This window comes from Equus przewalskii, chromosome 5 (assembly GCF_037783145.1).
Source record: "Equus przewalskii isolate Varuska chromosome 5, EquPr2, whole genome shotgun sequence".
Taxonomy (NCBI): Eukaryota; Metazoa; Chordata; class Mammalia; order Perissodactyla; family Equidae; genus Equus; species Equus przewalskii.
Window position 1 is genome coordinate 43,756,313 of NC_091835.1, and position 21,316 is coordinate 43,777,628.

Consider the following 21,316-nt stretch of genomic DNA (forward strand, 5'->3'; position numbering starts at 1 on the left):
AAGAGCAGGAAAAGGGCGGAAATGAATCTGAAATTACTCAGGTATTTGACCAGCACATGGCACAGCTAATGAAGTCTGACCCCAGCAGACCCTCTTCCATTGATCTCAGAGCCAATTCTGACCAAGGCAAGTTTTCCACTAGGGTGTCCATTACCATGAGGTCTGAACTTGCCCATCTTCCTCTCTAGGGAGTCTGAAGTAAGCTCCACACTCATTGTCCACTTGCCAAACTTTAGAGTTTCCCTAAGCAACCAAAGTGTTTGGACCATCATAAAGTTAACCTACAGCTCACCAGAAGAGTCTACTCTGAACCTGCTGCATTTTTCTGAGACTCTGACAGCCTAAGCAGCTCTTATGAATTCCCTCTCCCAAGGGACACAAGTAAGGCCTGAAGCCTCAAATTTGGACCAGGATACTGATCCCAACAGATTGATCATCTGTCACCTTGGTGTTGCCACCTATGTCATGTCCTCCATCACTGACAGAGAGTGTCCCCAGGCCCTGTGTCCCCATCCACCAGATTGAACCTCCTTGATATGGTCAACAGCAGAATTGCCCATGTGGCACTATGCCTCCATCATAGAGCTATCAGCCTTGGGGGCAACAGAGCACTGTTTAGTTTCCTGCCCATGGTCAGGAAAGCAGTCTGGATCACCCCGGTCAGTAAAGCAGCTGAATTGAGTTTTCCTTCTTTATCTTTCCTTTGATAATTTGCCATCCATGAGAGATGTTAATTAGCACAAAATAGTTAAAGGTGTATGAGAATAACGTAGAAATAAAACTAAATTTCCTTTGGAAACTTGATCTTTTGCCCCTGGAGAGAATCCCATAGGGTGTTATTGGAGTTTTCCATTGAAGTACTCTCTTCATTAAGCCAGAGTGCCACTCAGAAAATCTAAATGTAAGAGCAAATTGTAAATAATCCTCTTGGCACTGAGGACTGTGCTCTCTCTTCACGGCTTCAAACCGCTCCTCTAGAGCAGACTCCAAGCTAAATAGAGAGGAACGAAGTGTACCAAAACCGCAATGGATTCTGAGGACACAATCAGCTGCTTGGCCATTTTCCTTCCTCCTATGGTACTTTAAAGCTGAAGGTGAGGGGAAGGCTCCTTGCCTCCCTGCTGAGTCCTGGTGGCATTAGTCACACAGCAGGGCATTAGTGACATGAGGTGGCCACTCGAAGACTATAAATTATGGACCTCTGCCTCTGCATGTAAACTGTCACAGCACAACTAAGAAGCTAGATTGGAACCCCATATACCAACTACTTCTAGCCAATAGTCTTTTAACTTCTGCCAAGGCTTTTTGCACTAAAATAAAGTTGCTCGGGCTCCAAAAATAACATCTGTTGCTCAGAGTAACATTTTCAAACAACATAATAAACTGTACTTCCAGAAAATATACACTCTGTGCTTCCCTAAGGGACCTCACAGAATGGATGATGTGGGATTCTGGGCTCCTTCATTTCATAAAGTGCCAGCTCTTGGGCAAACGATTTCACTGTCATGTGTGGTGGTAAGAGCTACCATGTACACGTTACCTCCTTTTGCAGCATGCAGTGACTGAAGAGGCTTTAAATAACAGCCCTACCAAGATGTTTTGGGCAGGCTTTCCAGAGCAGAATTTTTTTTTAAACTGGGGTTGTGGTGCCCTGGGGTTCAGACCAGGGAGATCCAAGATTAAAAAATAATAATAATAACTGTAACCCTCCCAGCACAGTACATTTTTAGATTCCCTGAAAGTTAACTCTGCTCTCAAAGATCACCTAACCCACTCACTGCAATGCCCCAGGATTTCTCTGCAATTTGCTAATCTTAGAACCTTCTCCTCTCCAACTCTCCTTCTCAATGTTTTAGAGACAGAAGATGGACAAAGGCAAGGAGGTGTTTGGATCCTAGTCTGCCCCATGACTATATTGAGCACCCTGATCATTTCCCAGGTGTAGGTCATTAGTTACAGGAGAACTGGGAGAGGCTATGTAGGTGGTGTAGAATCATTACCACTACTGGAGATAATTGAAAACACTCATTTCTGTATGCACAGAGTGAAGAAGGACTTCGTTCCATGAGAACCCATCATTTCTAAATTGGGCAAGAATCCCACAGACATTTCCATTGTTGTCAACCTCTTAAAAGCATGAGATTGCCCTGCTGTCTGCCTGGGCAAGGATGTGTGGTGGAGGCAATGAGGGAAAGTGGCTGCCAAGGGCAGAGGATTAGAGACAGAGCTAGTGATCCCAGCATTTCTTATAGGCTGAAAAATACTGAAAAGAATATCCACTCTCACGGGCTTGCAAGAATTTTTAGAAATAAAACATCATATTCATACAATCTATCCAATTTAATCTAATTCCTTAATCTATACAGGTGTGAAGCAAAGAGGATGGGAAAATGTGAATTTCAGTCTTGTCTCCCATTTCACTGTGGCACTCTGGATAAGTCACTCACCCTCTCTGAGCTTCATTCTCCTTATCATGGCGATGATGATGATGATACTCACCTTCCCTAATATACAAGTTATTTGAAAATCATATTAACATATATGAAATTATAGAAGATATAGTACTTTGTAAGTATTATTATTATTATTATTCATAATTTTGTAATTAACCACTATGCTGCCTAACAAAGGGCTGGACTAGATGACCTTTAAGAATGCTCTTGATCCTAAGATTCTATTATCCTACGTGTTCACATTCTCTCACCATCTAAGGTCAAAACGCTAATGAAAATATAACGTCTTGCAAGTAAGGTAAGTCTTATTAAGGAGACAATGCATAAGCAAGAATTGGATTTGCCCTCTGGCAAGTGCAGCAGATACATTTTCTTACCTAGTGTGGGGCATGTGTAAAGATTCCTGAGGATTAGCCTGACTTGGCTTTCTCAACCGAGCCTGCCTGGAGGCCTAAGCACACCAGAATTTTTCACAGACTAGACCTAGCTTGGATTGAATGCATCTCTCTGCTGGGTTGCCCTGAGAGGAGTCCAGTCTCTATAGTCACCCTTCCTGATTGTTCCATAGTGAAATCAGAGGGGATTCAGGATCTGCAGTGGAAGAAACCCACCCCATCCCCACAACAACACCTGACTCTTCCGGGGCAGTCATTTTCAAAGTTCAGAATCATCAGATTCACCTGGAGGGCTCATAACACAGAGATCCCTGTACCCCAACTCCAGAGTTTTTGATTTGTTAGGTCAGGGGTGGGGCCTGAGGACTTGCATTTCCAAGATGATGTGACACTGGTGGTCTGAGGACCACACACTGAGAATCACTGTTCTGCAGGAGCCATTGTGTATGTTAGTATCTGAAATAACTCTTTAAATGAGGCTCAAAAGCAAGCAATTTCATGAGTTCGACCTGATGGAAACTGGAATAGAAAAACATGCTTTTAAAAAGATGGGTAATGGGGGGCCAGCCTGGTGGTGCAGTGGTTAAATTTGTGCACTCAGGTTTGGTGGCCTGGGGTTCACGGGTTCAGATCCCGGGCGTAGACCTAGCACCACTTGTCAGGCCACACTGTGGCGGCATCCCACATAAAATGGAGGAAGACTGGCACAGATGTTAACTCAGGGCCAATCTTCCTTACCAAAAGAAAAAAAAGGTGGGTAATGGGTAAAAACTTTAAAAATAGATCATCTTGTTATATAAATTACATCCAAATAAACATTCTTTTTGCATAGACTTTTCTGTTTAACATTTTTATAAAGATACAAAATCAACTGATATCTTTTTATTTGTTTAACCTTTTTTTCCCCCTTCTGGCTATAAAAGTGAATAAAGTTTTAATTGGTTCTTTGCCCAAGTCAAGGCAAAGGCTCTCAGATGGGCAACACAGATTTACAACTTGTCCTTTGAAAGTTGAATAATAATTAGAAATTATGGCCCAAGAGAAGGTACAGCCCATTTTAGCCCTCAGTTTTTCCCTTCATTATACCTGCAAGTCTGACTTAATATCGCTTCTCATCGAATAAACCAATTAAGTTCTTAGTCTCTCTGTTGTCACACTCGGAGCTCCAAAGGCTCCACTTTAATTGTACGTCCCATCATCACAGAAACATGGACAGTTCCATACTTTCCTAAAAAGATTACATTTTCCTGACTTATGTGCTATTTCATGTTTGATATTAACGAGGTCAATGTGTGCCCTGTAGCTTCAATCATCCATCACAAACCAGAAGTGACGTGTAAGCACGGTCCAGCCTCTGCCCTTGCTCACTCTGCTTGCCCTGTAAGCAACTGAGCAATCAGGCAGTGAGAGCGTGCTGTTCTGATGCTCCTGAATGGACTCAACCTCCAACCAGTTTTAAGGCTCACTGGTTCCAGAACCTCCAGGAAGCCCTTGACTCCCCAGACATTTTCAATTGTAAAATGGGGCCAATAATCTGTGCCTGGACTACTTCAGAGGGTTGTTTTGATGATCAAAATAAAAATGAGATAACATGAGTGAGAACACTTTGGAAACTGTTAAGCTTTAAAAAGGCAAGCTCTCCTTCTTGCTGTCGTGTTGTGGGCACAGTGTCTTCTCAGTGATGGATTGTTAGTTCACCGTACTCTGCATCCACAGGCTGCGCTACTGCTCCCAGGGAGCAGTTTCTCAAATATGTGCTGCTAGCTCCACTTGGAGACTCATGATGATGGCTCTACACCCATGCACCTCCACCACAATGCTATCATTTCTCTGCTGCAGTGTAGGTGATCAAGTCACTTCCAAATACATGAGCTCTCTTAATCTTTAAAACCAAATTTCCCACAATTTACAGATGAGGAAACAACGAGGCAAATTGTTATGGTCTTCCCAAGCACACAGTAAGAGGAAGAACCGAGCACTCTCACAAAGTTCACAGTCTTTCCATCTCCAAGAAGCTTCTTTTCTGGGAAACCAGCCTTAAATAAATAAACATACAGGTAGGCAGATAGTTGGTAGGTTGACAGATGGATAGATAGATGGATAGATGATGGATGGACATTCAGATGGACAGACAGATGGCCAACCAAAGGATGTGTTCTGCTGATATCCTAAAACTTTCTTCTTCATATAAGAATAACATATTTTAATGACTTTGGGGAATAAAAGGTTTGATGTGATTTACAAACAAAAGGTTTGTTTTGATTTACAAATCCCAAGGCAGGGAAACAAAACAAGAGAATGGGAGTTACCTCTGGTTTGCCAGTGAAATGAGCCATAAACCCAAACTTAAGCCTACAAGGTTTGAAGTGGTGAGGGTTAAACGGTTTCACCTCAAGACAGGTTCTATAAGAACCAACCTATAAAGACAGATCTGTAGTGTTCCTTCTAGCTATAAAGGGCTCCCTCTCAAATGTACACAGAGTCTTATTTTTATGAGTTTCTAGCCAGGCATTCATGTGACATTAATTCCTGGCCTGTACTAAACTTTGCCTTTCAATGATTAACCCACAGTTCTTATGGAGAGCAGGAGATGGGAACATTAACAGAAGCCGGACACCACACAGGCAATGAAACAAGGACCCATCAACACCTCATCCACTTAAATGTGTGTGTGAGTGTGTGTATCAGGATCTACAACGCAGGAATTCTGGGGAGACCAGATGTTAAGGCCCAGCTTGCAAAGTGTTTTGTATTTTTAATTGTTGCAAATCTCACCAAATTTAAAGTAAATGAGAAATACATACATAGAAAGGGCACTCATAGCTGAACTACTCAAATGATGATAAGATTTAGGACCACATTAACATAAAAATGCAATTTTATTTAAACAAAATTAATATTCTAAATTACTTAAAAACAAATATTAAAAGAGTGAACCCTAATGTAAACTACGGTCTTAGCTGACAATGATGTGTCAATGCAGGTTCATCGATTGTAACAAATGTACCAATCTGGTGGGGGATTTTGAGAATTGGGGAGGCCGTAGTGGGGCAGGAGTTTATATGGGAACTCTGTACTATCCACTCAATTTAGCTGTGAACCTAAAACTGCTCTAAAAAATAAAGTCTATTTTAAAAAAGAAATATTCATAATTTTTTAAGGCATGTTTTCTGGGGTTGCAGTCTTCAGGATCATTGCTATCAAGTGCATTTTACAGACATGCAGGGGCCAACGGCTTCCAATCTCTGAGTACAATATGGTGGTCTGAAGGCTAGACTCTGGTTCCACTTTTAGTCACAGACCTTTGTTCTGAGCAAACATATTTTGTAGAACATATGATGGGCAGCCACATTATGAGGGAGCCTGCAGAATTCTGCAGTGTTAAGGTACCCTGGGTCGAGATGACATTTTCAGCTCTTACTGAAGATACCATCGCTTTCCCTTACATTCTGGCTCCTAACTATTTAGCTTCCCAAGGAGAAAATGATTCTAAACAACCACTTTTTAAAAATCTAAATCACTTTCCTAACAACCAGGGGAAGTAGAAATTATCTTTCTTTCTTACTACCTAACTAGGAGCATAAAGCTCTGCAGACAATTTAAGAAAGCTTTAGAAAATCTCAGCTATATTCATAGGTTATTATTCTCTTTGATTTACCAACACAGAGACTTTAATTGATGTAGTTATTGGCTTTATCACTGCAGTAACATGAATGATGATTTTCGGGTCTCTCTGGTTTAGCACTGGATCGCTGCAGTGTGATCCACCATCTTGCTTTGGGATGCGTGCATCCACCTGTCTGGGAAGCTGTAGTCAGCGCTGGTGATTGGAGCTGACTTTTACCCTCCTTGCTGCATATGTAGGAATTAATTAATACCATTAATTTTTACTCTATCTTGTGGTCTTCTGATTTCTCCCCATATATCAAGACTTTGAGCTTAGAGTACTTATGAAACATAGTAGACATTGAACAAACATTTTAATTGAAAGACTAATGGAATAAATGATTAATGAATGCCCAGTGGGTTTAGAGACCAAATAATTCAAAGGATTTACAGGGTTTACGTAAGAACAGCAGCTGGCCTGTGGACTGCAGTTAGACTGTGGAAGATCCAGCATGGCCAGCAGAGAAGCACAGGGGAGAAGAGGAGCATTGAAGGATTCTCAGTGGGGCAGGAACACAGTAAAGGCACACTTTAGTGAGAATGTGTTTAAGAGTGATGAGTCCTAGTAAATATCTAATACTCAAACTTACAGAGCAATTGTTCTCTCTTTTAATTTTATATTGTTATTGAATTATTTTGAAACGAGTTTTAAATTAACCTGAAAAGGTCTTAGAATTTCAATAAAGTTAAATTATTCAGTTTCCTTGAGCTTATCTAAATGAGTATTTTGTAAGTGATGTAGTTCCACGGAAAAGAACAGTAATGCATTCAAAGAGCGCAACCCACCTAAAATAATAGGGGTTATTCGTTAAACATCCTAATAATTAAAATTATGCTAATAATTAATATAATTATGATATGTAGTCTTATTTTCATGAAATAAAGTATTTTAACATGTTGAAGACCTAATACTTTTTGTTTATTCTTTTTTAAGCTACATAATAGCTTTTTAAAAACAGCTTTACCCAAGAGATATAATTAACCTACCACAAAATTCACCCACCTGAAGTATACAATGATTTTTAGTGCATTCACAGAGTTGGACAAGCATCAACACAGTCTAATTTTGGAATATTTTAATCACCCAAAGAGAAACCTCATACCCATTAGCAGTCACTCTCCATCCCATCTCACCCACTCCCAGCCCTAGGCAACCATTAATCTTTCTGTATCTACAGATTTGCCTATTGTCGAAATTTCATATAAATGGTATGATGCATTATGTGATCTTTTGTACCTGGTTTCTTTCACTTAACATAACGTTTTCAAGGTTCATCCATGTTACAGCATGTATGAGTACTCATTCCTTTTTATTGCTGAAAATATTCCACTATATGGATATTTCATTTTGTTTATCCATTCAACAGTTATGGACATTTGGGTTGCTTTCATTTTGGGGCTATTATGAATAATGCTGCTATAAATATCCATGTACAAGATTCTGCATAGACATAACTTTTCTTTCTCTTGGATGGGTATTTATCTAGAAGGAGAAGTGCTTGGACATATAGTAATTCTAGGTTTAACATTTTGAGGAACTGCCACTTTTTTTTCCCAAAATGGCGACATCATTTTCCATTCCTATCAGCATTGTTTGAGAGTCTGAATTTTTCTACATCCTTGTCAACATTGTCTTTGTCTATATCATTGTCTATATTTGTCATTATAGCCATCCTAGTGGCTACAAAGTGATATCTCATTGGGGTTTTGATTTGCATTTCTCTAATGGCTAATGATGAGCATCTCTTTATGTGTTTATTGTTCATTGTATAGCTTCTATGGAGAAATGTCCATTCAAACCCTTTGTCCATTTATAAAACTGGGGTATTCATCTTTTTATCATTTAGGGTAAATTTTCTTTATAAATTCTGAATACAAATCCCTTATCAGATATTTGATTTGAATGTAATTTCTTACATTCTGTGAGTTGTTCTTTCATTTTCTTAATAATGTGCTTTGATGCACAAAAAGTTTTTAATTTTTATGAAGTCAAATTTATATATTTTTTCTTTTGTCACTTGGTTTACATATCATATCTAACAAACAACTGCTTAATCCAAAGTCATACTTACTCCTAGTTTTTCTTTTCTCTTCTAAGAATTATAAGTTTTAGCTCTTATATTTAGATTTTTGATCCATTTTGAGTTAAATTTTTTATATAGTGTGTGGTACAGGACCAAATTCATTCTTTTAATATCTGGATATTCAGTTCTCCCAGAACCATTTGTTGGAAAGACTGTTCTTTCTCCATTGAATTGTCTTGGTACTTCTTTCAAAAATCAACTGGTCATAAATATGAGTTTATTTTTGGGCTGTCAATTCTATTCCATTGATCTGTATTTCTATGCTTATTCCAGTAGCCCACTGTCTTGATTATTGTAGTTTTGTAGTAAGTTTTGAAATCAGGGGGTATAAGTCTCCAACTTTATTCTTCTTTATCAAGATTGTTTAGCTACTCTAGATCCATTGAATTTCCATATTAATTTTAGGATCAACTTATGAATTTCAGCAAAAACACCAGATGAATTTTAATAGGCATTGCACTGAATCTGTAGAACAATTTGGAGAACACTGACATCTTGACATCTTAGCAATAGTAATTCTTCCAACATACAAACCTGGGTTGAATTTCCACTTACTTCAGTATGCTTTAAGTTCTTTCAGTAATGTTTCATAGTTTTCAGAGTACAGTATGGCACTTATTTTGTGAAATTTAAAACTAAGCATTTTATTCTTTTTATGCTATTGTAAATGGAATTTTCTTTATTTCATTTTTGAATTGTTAATTGTTAGTGTATAGAAATATAACAAATTTTTGTAAATTGATTTTGTATTCTGAAACCTTGATGAAGTTATTATTTCTAATAGTTTTTTAGTGAATTCCCTAGGATTTTCTATATACATGATAATGCTGTATGTAAATAGAGATTGTTTTACTCCTTCCTTTCAAAGCTGGATGCCTTTTATTAAAAAGATACTTTTATATTTCCTTTTATATTTATCTATGCAGTTACCTTTATTGATGCTCTTTATTTCTTCATGTAGAGTCAAGTACTGCCTTGTGTCTTTTCAATTCTGCCTGAAGGAGTTCCTTTAGTATGTCTTGTAAGGCAGATACATTAGAGACAAATTCTCTCAGCTTCTGTTTTTTGGAGAGTGTCTTAACCTCTTCATTTTGAAAGCATAGTTTTGCTGAATATTGAATTCTCAGTTGACAGTTTTTTCTTTCAACACTTTGGTTGTCTTTCCACTGTCTTCTGGCCTCCCTGGTTTCTGATGAAAAGTCAGTTGTTACTCTTATTGAGGAGTCATTCTATATGATGGATAATTTTTCTCTTGCTGCCTTCAAGATTCTCTCTTTGTCTTTGTCTTTTTAAAGTTTGGCTATGATATGCATAGGTGTGGATCTCCTTGAGTTTTTCCTACTTGGAGTTCTGAGCTTCTTGGATATGTAGATTAATGACTTTTTTAAAAAAATCAAATTTGGGGAGACTTTGGCCATTATTTCTCCAAATAATCTTTCAGCTTCTTTCTCTCTTCTACTCTGGGATTCCCATTATATATATATTAGTATTCTTAATGGTGTCCCATAGGTCTCTAAAGCTCTGTTTATTTTTCTTCTTTCTTTTTCCTTTCTGTTCCTTACACCAGATAATCTCAATTGATCTATATTCAAGTTCACTGATTGTTTCTTCTGCCAGCTAAACTCTGCTGTTGGAACCTGCTAGTGATTTTTCATTTTAGTTTTTATAACTTAACAACCAGAATTTCTATTTGGTTCTTCACCTATAATGTCTATCTCTTTACTCATATTCTCTATTTGGTGAGACATCATTGTCATACTTTTCTTTAATTCTTTCCCCTTAATTCTAATATTTTCCTTTAGTTCATGGAACATATTTTTAAAAGTTGATGCCAAGTCATCTTTGTCTAGCAAATCCATGACCTGGGATCCCACAGGGATAGTTTCTATTGACTGCTTTTTTTCCTGTGAATGGATGATACTTTATTACTTTGTACGTCTCATAATTTTTTGTTGAAAACCGGACATTTTAAATAATATAATGTGGAAACTCTGGAATTAAATCACCCTTTCCCAACCAAGTTTGCTGTTGTTGTTGTTGCTATTTTCTTGCTATTGCTGCTGCTGCTGCTTGTTTGTTTTGTAACTTTCCTGAATCAATCTTGTAAAGTTTGTATTCTCTGTAGTGTGTAACTGCTGAAGTCTCTGTTGAGTTAAGGTATTAATGAGCTATGATTGGTCAGAATTTTCTTTAAATATCTTGGGAAAAAAAAAAGACTTCCAACCTTTGCTGTCAGACTCTGTGTGAGTGTTGGGGCATGATTTCAATGCTCAGGCAGTTTACAACTCCGCCTTATACTTTATTTTCTGCTTGCAGAGCTTCAAGATCAGCCAAAGATGAGAGACTGGGTCCCCCTCAGGTCTTTCCTGGGTAGGCATACAGGCTTGTACATAAGCACAGCCTTCTAGATCCCCAGGCATATGTTACAGTTTCAAAACCCTCTATGGACATCACATTTCCCTTGTCTTACTTTTAAGTTTCTGGTCAGGCTCGTATTTGTCTGTGATATTAAATAATCACCACTAATTTTTTTGACAAATGCCCTGGGGATAGGGCTTTTCCTCCAGCAGGTGTTCTGTGTCAGATCAAATAACAACAACACCCTGAATGGGTTTTTTTCCAGAGGCTGTGAGATAAGTCAAATAGTGACAATGCTGTGCAGGTAGAACTTTTTGTGGAGCTCCACACCTGATCTGCCTGCCCCTCCAGGATTGCAAGGCTGCCATTTTCTATAGCTACCATGGTTGTGAGGCTGCTGGTTTTCAAGGCTACCAGAGAGCTGGGAAAAGAGTGCTAACAGTAGATCAAGTCAAAATGCCACAAACTCTATAGTTCTTAATGAAGTTCAGTAGTTTTTCCTGAATAAACTCCTTTCAGATTGTTATAAAACTTTAGTTAATTTCTAGAGTTTTAAAAAGTTGATTTTGATGATTTTGCCAGTGTTTTCATTATTACTATGGAGGAGTGAATTTACAGAGGTTCTCATTCTGCCATTCCAGAAGTCCCTGACCATTATTTATTCTTAAAGGGAAATGGAATTTGATTGAAATTTTTCATATATTAGCAATGATTCTTCATCTTTATTGTCATTTAATTTACTTAAGTGATTATATATTTTAGTTCAACATTCATGAATTTATGACATGTGGCAGAAACCTAAATTTTCCTACTTTTTTCCAGCCCCTTCCTCATATCACATAGTTCCTCATATTATAAAAGAGATTCTATCTCCTTTATTTCTCCCTATTTTGGTTACGCCTTTTTTACCATTGGTACCCAGAACAGAACACAATAGTCCTATGTGATCAGACCTTTGCAGAACATAGGAAGGCTTTTCCATCTCCCCTGTAATAGGTATTATGCTTATATTGCTGTTGTTTATCAGTGTACAAACCTGTTTGAGTATGTGAATCTACACAGATTCATATCAGATTAAAGTAGGACACTGGATAATGAAAATTGTAAAAATAAATGCCGAAATGTTAGTTTTTCTCTATTGGAGGTCAGGTACTTGGGTACATTGGAATTTTAAAATGACCAGAAGACTGGTCTGCTGAAAAACATTTTCCCAACTGCACACCACAATGTCTGTGAAGACTTTAGAAAACAATGAAAAAAGAAAAAAAATCCATCTATCTTTCATGATTATAAAGATTTAATTACCAGCACACACAAAATTTAACCTGTTATTTTATTATTCTTTAAAGATATCTTAATTTTTTCAAAAGAAACTAGATTAATGTTAAGATTTCTTCTTCCATTGGGAAATGCATTACCTTAGAATACCTTTCTAATATTTGATCTTTCAATAAAAGAACTCATTACCATTAACTAACCACACACACACACACACACACACACACAAACATACACATACACCCCCTAAATACCAAGAATGCAAAAAGGGTAAACAAATTTATTTGGCCACTAAACCTTTCTGACATCTTATTAAAATGTTATCATAATGTATGAAAATGGTTGATTTTATTGAAAATATCCTCACTCAATTTTCTATATCTAAATGATATACAGGTGTGCATAATCCTTTGTTTACTTTCAAATAAATTTAAGAATATATGTTGGCATGGTAACTTCTAATTTCTTAAAAACTTTAAAACTCATACGTAAAAATTCTCCCTCTATAAGTTAGTAATTTATTTATGAGTTTTTTCTGAAATTCATAGCACTGCTTAACAGAATACTTCAAAGAATATTTCTAAGTGCAATGGCTCCATGTTTGAACATGAAAGGCAGCAAAAATGATCACAGTATATTTTAGAATTGAAGAAACCTATGCTGTGAGCTTAAAGAAACATTTGTTATCAAGCTTCTATCTTATAAACACCTAGGTTACACATTAAAATCTAGAGCGAAGCCCAAGAAAATATTTGGAGAGATAGAGCCTATGAAGGACATCAGGAATGAAGAAGAGACAAAGTGAAAGACTAAAATTGTGTTCTCTCTCATTCCATCTCTTTCTTTTCAACTTGTATCATTTATTAAATTATTTTTGCTGCTTATAACCATGATATTACACCTTGCTGTTTGTAGTATTAACCAGAAGCACAGAGCACATAGAACAAGGGATTTGGAAGCATAATTTAGATATTTAAATGCTATAATCCCCAGATCTGCCCTTTTTAGCTTTTTTCCCAAATAGGTTAAAATCCTTCCCTGGATGAGTGAAGGAACAGATTTCATGTTTTCACTGCTGAAGTGGAGTAGGAAAGGCGGAAGCTAAATGGTATAATGGAGGAATACCCTGCAGTTCTCTCCTTTTGACTACGTATTACGAACTTGATTCTATAACGAAATAAATCCAAGAGCAGCTCTCTAGAAATGGCTAACTACATTCTTCTTATTCATTTCAATCATTCTTCTAACTGAAACATCCTGACTTCTCACTCCACTTAAACTGACATCATTAGGTTTTCTGCAATATTTCTTTTGTATATTTCTTTGGATCTCTAGTAAAAATATAAAGACTGGGACCTTGGCACTAATGAATGGACTTGATCTATACTCTGCAAAATTAAAGTATCAGAAATGATCAATACAGTATCAAGAAAGACACTCAACACAATGTCTGTCTGTTTGTTTGTTTCATTAATTTTATAGACTAGTGTTTTATTTGGGGAGAGAATGTGCTTTGGATTCATAGAGGCCTAGATTCAAGTTCCAGGTTCATCTTTTACTAACTAACTGTGTGACTTTATACAAGTTAGTTATTACATTTGACCCTCAATTTCCTCATCTGTAAAATACGGATAATGATACCTGTCGTGAGGACCAAATCATAAACATAAATTAAAGGACTGTATTGAAAGGAAAGTTTGACTCCTACAAACCTCCAAGACATTCATCCTGGACATGTGCACAGCAACATTCTCCAAGTTCCTCAAGTTTACATGGAGATTCCATAAAGGGACCATCCCATTAGAACTGTGAAAAAAATATGCTTTCCTGAAAATGTTAGCCCTATCAACAAATAGCTGCTTTCTTTTCTGGAGTGATAGCTGTGTTAAAAATGAGGTCAACTCTTTTATCTCAGTTATAAGAAGTGAATGTGTACAGTAAAACTTAATTAATTACTAAGAATTTGAGTTGAAATTATAATATTACTTCTCTTGCTGATGTATTGCCTAAAACACAGTTGTTTCCCTGTGGCCCAGTTATGTGAAGACTTTGGACATCAGAAATGTAGAAGTAAAAGAAAGAAGGAAGGGAAGGGAGAGAGCAAGAGAGAGTGTGTGCTTATGGGGGGTGGGGAAGAATGGGTGTTAGGAATGTATGTGTATGTGTGTGTTGGGCGGGTGCAGAGTGGCTACTTCTTAGCTATCCTGGGACCAAGTTAAACCCCTCTATTGTCCTTTAATTAATACAATTGCTTTAAAAGACAGCAGTGATTTTCTCTTTACGTGATCAGCCATAACTTTTTGCAATCTCAAAGGCAATTTGGAACAAAAGGTCTCAAAAGCCAATGCAGTTTGGAGAAAGGCTAAAAGCTAGGACTCTGCACTGCTTTCATCTATCGAAATTGAACTGTAGAACTGCATTTAGATCTCTGCCGTCAATCACTGTTCAAGTCCAAATGAGAGTTCTATACCTGCTCAAAAGCAGTCTTCTGCCCACAGTGCTGCAATTAAATGTATAAATTTTCTGAATTTCCACTAAAATTTTTTGAAGTATCTGGCTTATTCCCCTGAATGCATTATCTTCCACATTAGGTTGCATCTTTCTCCAAAAAATTGTTTGGAAACATTTGCTTGCTGCCACGTAACATCCAAAAATATCAAGGCATTAAGAGACGTGAGAAAATGTCTATGGGTTTTCTTATTCCAATTGCCATCCCTGAAAGCCACAACAGAGTGATTCACTGCTTTTCATGGAGAAAATTACCAATCAACAGAGAAAGCAAAATGAGACACTAGGGGATATAGTGTGGGCAGCTCCAGTTATAGTCATGCTTTATTGCAGCTTATCCACTGCACAGTGGGAGCTCCAAAAGTTTGTGTCTGGACTTTGCATGAAGCACATAGAACAGCACTTCATAAGCTTGGACCCAGATCATCAGGGTCAGTGGCCAGGCCAAAGTCATAATGAAAAGCAGGTGGGTTGAGTTTAGTGGTTTTGAGAAGACAGAGGAAGAAGAGATGACATTCACACATATGAACCGATTTGGAGAGGTTTCCAGTGGAAGAAAATGAAAGAAAAAAAGATAGGATAACAGAATTCCTTAGCTAGAAGTTTAGCTTTTCCTAAACGGGAAAGTCGAGAAATATAACGTAATATTGTCTTTTCAAACAGAGAGGAATATTATTCCACAAGCACTTGAGACCTTGGAATTTTACTGCAAAGGGCTCACACAGGAAGTGAACAAAGGTTTGAATTATAAAACCAAAAATAAAGATGGAGCCCTGGGGCCGGCCCTGTGGCCAAGTGGTTAGGTTTGTGTGCTCCCGTTTCATTGGTCCAGGGTTCACTGGTCCGGATCCTAGGCATGGACCTACACATGGCTCATCAAGCCACGCTGTGGTGGCATCCCACATAGAAGAACTAGAATGACTTACAACTAGGATATATAACTATGTACTGGGGCTTTGAGGAGAGAAAAAAAAAGAGAGGAAGATTGGCAACAGATGTTAGCTCAGGGCCAATCTTCCTCACGAAAAACTGTATACCTTCAAAAAAAAAAAAAAGAATATGACAATATTGAAAAAAAAAAAAAACAAGAAAAGATGGAGCCCTATTTCCAGGGTGGAAAGAAACCACAAGGTTCATCCATTGTGGGTCCTGGGAGCCCCTGCCCTGGGCCATTCAGTCCCTCAAGAGCCTTCAAACCACTCCTTCTTGTCATGGATTAAGAAGTGGAAGAGCTGGAGCCCTGAGTGGAGAGGCCTGAGCTACTGGCTCTGGCTCTGGCATAAGGAGAGGCCCTGCCTCTCTGCACAGGCCCGAGAGCCGAGCTTCCTGCAAGCAGTAGCTCTGAAGACTGGGGCCAAGAATGTTCAAATGCAAAATCTACGGCCTTCAGGAAAACCTAATAAATCATCCACGGCACCCTCTAACTGGAGGCACAGGCTTTGAGCCTGAACTCACAACGGTTCAAGTCAATAGGAATGATGTGGAGCCCTCCTATCTGCTAGGAACTCGGGGATTCTGAACCCCGATCTGTCCCTTGCACTCCTGACTACGAAATCTCTGAGGCGGATCTGTCAGCCTCACTCAGGATGGAAACCTCACTCCTGACTCCATGGGGATGTATCTTCCCCTTCTGAGGTGGTAAGGGGCAGATGGAGGGGCTCCCAGCTTTGTGAGCGGAAAGCAGAATTTTCCAGTATTCTTTATCCAAACTGAGGAATAAGACCACACAGCCAGGTTGCTTCTAGATGTTAGGCAGACCATGAGTTATAAAGATATTTCACATGTTCTCAGTCTCAATTCTTCTAACATGTACAAATGATGAATAGTGACAATTCTATTGCATCCAGACACTCATTTTTTCCACTTTTTTTCTTCCCTTTGGGAAACGTCCTTTAGCCAGGAAGAAACTGAACACAGACATCAATAGCTTTGAAAATCTGTTTTTGGTTCACCTTCTGCATCTGAGACTCTGGTTTCATTTAGAACCAGCACACATGTAGCAGTCCAAATAAAACCCTCAACCCTCCCAGGACAGAGGAGGCCCTGAGCGAGTCCCATAATGCCTGAGTCATGTGGATTTAACCCAGGAACCCAACAGCCAGCAAGCTAATCTTCTTCATCCTGAAAAATCTTAATAATCCAAACAATATGTGAAATATTAAGCTGGAATACTTTTATGAAATTCCACATCCAATTCAAAAGCTGGCATGAGGTTTGTTTCCTTGTTTGTGTTCACAGATACCCCATTCATCAAGATTGCTAATAGCTGGGCTTTCCAGACTTAAAGAGTAAGCAATGAGTTATTGTAAGGACACAGTGTAGGGTGTTGGCAGCCAGGGCTGCTAGGCTTCAAATCCTGGCCACTCACTTAACCTCTTCTCCTCAATTTCCCCATCTGTAAGCAGGGATAATGTTGGCTATTTCACGGGGTTGTTAAGAAACTAATTCATATACACAAAGTGTTTAGAACAATTCCTTGAATATCAGAAGAGCTCAATAAATGTTAGATTTTATTATTATGTCTGGATGAACCTACTCTCCACCCCATATCGGAAGAAAGGAAATGATAAAGCCTGCTGGGGTGGCCATCTAAGCTTATGTCAGTGACGAGAGAGCAGAGAATGGAGAAAAGGTGACAAGTGATGTCACACAGACAGGCAGGTGGAAAATGCCCTGTGAGGTCATCTCAAAGGTGTGGCCAAACGGCTTTGCTATTCGCAAAGTAAACTCTGGAACCAGAGTGGTCATTATGACCACTGGCAGGAGCTATCAGGAAATTCAATCATTTTGCCTTTTGTACTTTGAAGAATTAAATTACAGTTCATGAGACAATTTTATCTCAGAAGAAGAAAATAACTGGCAGATTAAGCTTGAAAGGGGTCTCCTGGCTTCTTGCTAAAAGAACTATCTATCCACACCAAGTAATTCCTTCCCAGTCTTCAACATAAGGAGACCAAAGGATAACTGTTGGCTAATAAGAGTTTCAGAGGTTAAAAAATAAACAAATATTGACTCAGAGATATAAGATCACATCATAAAGGGCACGTTCTTCTTTCTTCATCTAAAGGCATTAAAAATACACAGTTATAGGAAAGATGAGCCAACTGCTACATTGCAAAACATGTGCTTTCTACATATACATGTTGATTCTAGAATGACATCAAGTGATATAAACTGTTCATCTTTACATTCTGACTTAACAATAATGATCTTTCACTTCCTGATGATCTCAAAATATTTTTGCAGACATTATCTCATTAAGAAGGTATTAATGGGAGATTCCTGTCCAAACATTATGAAAAAGTGGGATGGAAGATGATATGTGGAACAGAAGACCTAAATTGCAATGAGTGTAATAATAATAAGATGAAATCTAAGAATAATATAAAAATATGTAATCATACAGAATGTAATCATAATAATTCATTATCATATCTTTAATGGCTTAGGAAATGTCTTTTCAGCCATGATATCATTTAAATTTTAACATAAACCTGTGAGACAGGCAGGAGAACATAACATAATCTTTGATCAAGAAAGCACTAGAGTATTAAAACTGATTAATCTATTTAGCATAGAATTTTAAAAAGTCAGTGCTTAATAAAAATAATTTCATATACAAGTTTATATATGTAATGGCATACTCATTCTATGCCATTTTTGCAACTCAGTAATTTGCATCATCTTTCTTAAATACATACCGATAAAGAAAAGTCTTTTTGGCAGTCAAGAAATATAGGCATCGATCTCAATTTTTAGTGAAAGAAAACCAGTGAAGGCATAAATTATGGCATTCGATCCAAACTTCTAGTTCAGGTGTATAATTTCTAACCCAGGAAGAATATTTTCCTGATGTTATGTACAGTTTTAGGCCTATAGCATGTTTATTCTACAATCTGTCATTCTGAGGTGTTAAAAAATTAGAAAGCTATTAAGATATTTTCTTTTCTTTAAATAACTGGCCTTCATATATTATTTATGAAAACCGATGTTATGACAGTTTATTCTAAATCCATAAAAAGCACAGCTCTTACAACAGGCCCATGAATAGTGTAGAAAGCAGAAGCTCAGCTGATTCACCCTAAGCTCCCACATTTTAGCGTTAGCCTGCCAGGAACCCAGATGGGAACAACGCCCACTTTTATCAGAACTATGTATCTCTTCATCTTCTATGAAGAGTATAATGAGGAGCCTGGAAGCAAACACTTAATGTCTCTGTTTCCTGATTAAATTTTTGTAGGAAGCCAAGTAACTTTTCTAAAAGTAAAATGTGTGAAGTGAATTTATGGAAACCCACTCTACACTGCTATCACTCTCCAGTTCCTGCAACCAACAGACACACATCAAACTCAATGACACTCATGAGTCAGAACCTGATAGTGAGCACAAAAGGGAGAAGGGAAGAAATGAGTGATAACATAATGCCTTTTAGTCCATTTCCTCATCCATGCCCGTAGTCTCCAAAGGGATGCAGGAAGCAAATATTCAAACTTCTGTTTCTATTAATTTTAATTTCATCTTTTAAAAATTTCTACTTTTATATATTTTCTACAATGTGAATAACATAGTAGTACAATAGTGACAGGTAGTTAATACAAATGAGCCAATTGCAAACAAAAGGGAAAGGCGTTCCTTTGCCAATAGGACTAGTTTTCCAGGAAGATGGTCTTATTGACCCTCAAATGGATGTCATTTGCTTTTCTAAACTCTCACTTGCTTTTAAAAAAAAAAAAGGAATATCACAGATGTAAATTTTTTATAGAGAAGATACAATAAACCAGAATGTCTGAAATTTTTTAATCCACTAAACCTTCTTCCCCATGCATGCTACGTGATCATCCGGACCTAATTTATCAGGAATGTGCCGAGATCCAGATCATTATTACAAGCCATAAACCGGGGAACAGAATGCGTTTGAACTGATGAATTTAATAGCATCCAGTGACAGCAAATCATAATGACAGAAGATGTGTCATAAAAGCAGTCAGAGGTGAATTGTGAAAAATGCATCTCACCAAGTCAGTTTGGGGGCAAATGCGGGATTTTCCTGTACTTCCTACTTCTTAAGAGGGCCAACTCTCAAGAGTTCTTTCAGAATATGAACTGAGGTACTTATAACGTCTCTCTTAGACGGCATGACTCGAAGTACCACAAGAAAGAGAGGGTGCAGGCACAAAAAAAGACACTCTGTTTAACATGTAATTTTATTTTCCCTTAACCTTATATAAGGCTCTGATGGAAAGTGACAGAAAAGCAGTTCCAGTAATTTGTCAAACACAGATTAAACCCTGCAATAACAGCCTCCCTGTGATTCCCCCAAAGTTTCCTTCATTACTAAGTGGACAAGGTCTCAGTGAAGAGTGTATGCCCACGATTTTTTTTCTGATGGCTAAGTTTATATAATATTTTTTCCCCAAAACATTAGATCTTATGTGGATTGCCACAATTGCCAGATACACATAAATTGAACCCAAATGCTTCAATGCTTCAATATATAACCGGAATATAGAAGACAAACTATTTAGTTTCTTTGCTCTTGAGAGATGGTCTACATTCCTAAAATAGTGTCCTTTAGCAACCCAAACCTCAATCAACTTCTCCAAAAGGAACAGGATGGGATGAAATTCTGTGACCTACAGCTTGATATTCTAAGATCTTCATTATCTCTTCATGTTAAAAAATGTGCCTCTTTCATCTTTTTTTGTAGGCAGGGAAAAAGCCTATGATAATTAAGGTACCTCTGTTTGTCTGATTATTTTCCCTCTATATGATCTGGCCCCGGGAGATTTAACTGGAGGCTGATCTTGTGTAAAGGAGTTCATATTTGCCAGAGAAAATAAAGTACTATTTCCAGCTAAGTTACAGATAAAATTCCAGAAATTGAGTTAAATAAAGAAGGCTTTAGTCTTGGTGACTTGATCTTGGGTTTTTAAGGGCAAGACATATTAAAACAATCTCTATTGATCACTCTAGTTAATGGAAACTAAGATTTATTAAACAACTTACAAGAACTTTCAAATACATATGTAATTTTATATTTACAACTCTTTATAGTAATGTTAGTTGTTCCCATTTTACTGGAGATAAGCTGAGTGTCAAAGCTTAAGTAACTAGTCTAAGGCCATGGAGCCATATAATTGCAGAGCACATTAATCCCAATGCTCTTTCTTTTACTCCACACGATGCCACCTTTACAGAGTTGGTTCTAATAAATTAACAACTTTAGCAAAATGCCTATTTAGAATACTGTGGTGAACACATACCCTAGGGTCACAGCAATTCATCACAACTTTGTGTACACGCCTCCCCTCACAACTCTTCTTGAGTGTGGAACCTATACCTGGCTTTTAACCAATAGAATATGGCAAAGTGATGAGATGTCACTCCCGTAATTATGTTATGTTACATCAGACTGGAATGAGAGGGATTCCCTTACTTCTTTGAAGAGGCAAGCTGCCATGTTATGAGAAGGCCACGTGGCAAAGAACTGACACCTTCAGAGCTGAGAGAGGTCCCTGTTTGACAGTCAACAAGAAAACAGGGACCTCAGGCATACAGCTGCAAAGAAATGAAT

General features: G+C 37.8%; 1 protein-coding gene across 2 annotated transcripts in view; it reads right to left on the reverse strand.

The window, feature by feature from the left end:
- Positions 1 to 21,316, reverse strand: part of RERG (RAS like estrogen regulated growth inhibitor) — a 113,843-nt gene that overhangs the window by 58,186 nt on the left and 34,341 nt on the right. The window lies entirely within an intron of this gene.